Source organism: Macadamia integrifolia, chromosome 3 (assembly GCF_013358625.1).
Source record: "Macadamia integrifolia cultivar HAES 741 chromosome 3, SCU_Mint_v3, whole genome shotgun sequence".
NCBI lineage: Eukaryota > Viridiplantae > Streptophyta > Magnoliopsida > Proteales > Proteaceae > Macadamia > Macadamia integrifolia.
Window position 1 is genome coordinate 21,848,230 of NC_056559.1, and position 2,207 is coordinate 21,850,436.

Consider the following 2,207-nt stretch of genomic DNA (forward strand, 5'->3'; position numbering starts at 1 on the left):
CCCCCCCCCCCCACCCAACAGATACAATAGAACCGAATAGAATGGGAGAACAACCTCACCAAGTGCACGGCACATCTAGACTTAAATGCGCCCCTTAGCAAGGAAAGAGATTTTCTTATTGACATTCCTCAAGAAAAATGAAGTTAATTTTTTAAGGCTCCTAAAACTGTTCAACTTTGGTCAATTACTGTTAAAATCATCTCATACCCCTAATCAATTAATGGTATGACAAAATCTCAGTTTCAATGGAATACCTTCTTATGTATTATGACCATGCACTCCTTGTCGTATATTGTTAGTGTATGATGTCTTGTATTTCATCATAGTTTAACCAAGGAAGTACTGGTCCAAGCCCCCTCGACAGACAGAACGGTGTCGGTCCCTCTTGCCAATAAGCAATCCGTGGGGGTTGCAAGGGGGTAGGAGGCGCCCCTGCATTTATTTGATGGCAATTTTGTACTTTTCGGATTAGGGTTTTTTCCCTATATATTTGTAGCGAAGTTTACTTTCTCTATGAGCAATTCTGAAAGGTGTGAGGACGAGCGTTGTAACCTTATTCTACATTGATAATGAAGTAGAATCTCATCTCACCAAGAACGTAGACAATTTTTACAAACCTCATAAACGTGTGTGCATTATTTATTCTTGTTTTTCCATTACCTTCACATCACATTTAGAATTACATTTTCAACCATAATGTATATTCATGAACCTTCCCTTAGTCTCTAGATTTTCGAAGCTTCATTGTTACTTGACCAATTCCGATTTTAGGCTGGCACTAGAAATGTTAAAAGGGAACATTAGGGTTGACAAGTCAAAAAAATTTTGAATCTCATATGATCTACCACTTGACATATATTTGGGGGTAGTTTCTAGGTAAGGGCTTCTGAAAATGGGCCTTTGGAAGGTATATCTCACAAATGGGATCGATTTGGTGGCAGGGCCAGTCTGTGACATATCTTGATAGGGCAAAGCTTTCTTTGACAAATAAAAAGATTCTTTTTTTCGTATGTGGTATGTCCATTGGAATACAAGATTTGTGTTAATTTAAAAAATTCATGTTTTTTTAATCAAAAAATAAATATATGAACATCTTTTAAATAGAAATTGAAGCTTAGAACACCAATGTTTGAGCTATTGCTCGATATTTGTGTTTATTATATCATAGTCATATGGACTATCCTACATATTAAAACTACTACTTTATTGTTGGGTTAAAGACAAAAGTGGAGTATAAACGAAAACGTAAAATATCTGGAGAAAAAAAAAAGAAGGGAGATCGAACTCTACCGCCTTGATGTGGTATTGCTATAAAGTAACATATCTTATTCTATTGAATCACTCCAAATTTCCTTTAAGCACCATCATCCCTCCTTTGCTCACTTTACACCATCGGGAAGGCTCTTGCAGTTGGTATCAATGGTTTTTCCTATCATCATGTAATTAACACATAATGAGACATGTTTTCCTTAATTAAAGATACAAGTAGCCAACTCAAAATACTGTTCTTAGCACCAATCATAACCACACAAATAAGAATTGGTGCAGAGAGGATAGGAAATCCAGGTGTATTGATTAGGGTAGGTTGGGTTGGAGTCACCTGTTGAATACAGGAGGGACAAGATTGAGCAATCCATTGTCTCACTGGTTGTAAGATAGAAAAAGGATTAGGCTCAATATGGGTAAAGATAACCTCATTGTGAAGTGACCAGACAAAATAGCATGTCGTAATCAAAGCAGTAAAGAAGTAACTCAAGTCATGTCTAGGAATTGCTCCCGAATTAAAGAAAAACACGACCAAAGCATTACAAGAGTTAGCAGAGAAAACTTCTATATGGAGATCTAACTTTTTATTAATAATTCATGTTTCTATATAGAGATGTAAATTTTTATTTATTACGTAGGAATTTAAAAGGAGAGGGTTTCTCACGCTGCCAATGTGGGAAAGCATTTGAATGTTATACTAATAAATGGTCAAAAAAAGGTGTCCAACCATTGGACATCAGTACATCACATTTTCAAAATAGATAAATTAAAAAAAAAAATTATGTGAGAATGGCCCTCACTTTTGTGAGAAGACATGGGAAAGAATCCGCGCATAGTCTATGCGCTGATCTTTTCTCCAAATTTAAAATTTAATGAACTTAAAACAACTTTTGAGTTCGGCTATGATATGAATAAAATAAAAATAAATTATAGAATACGAA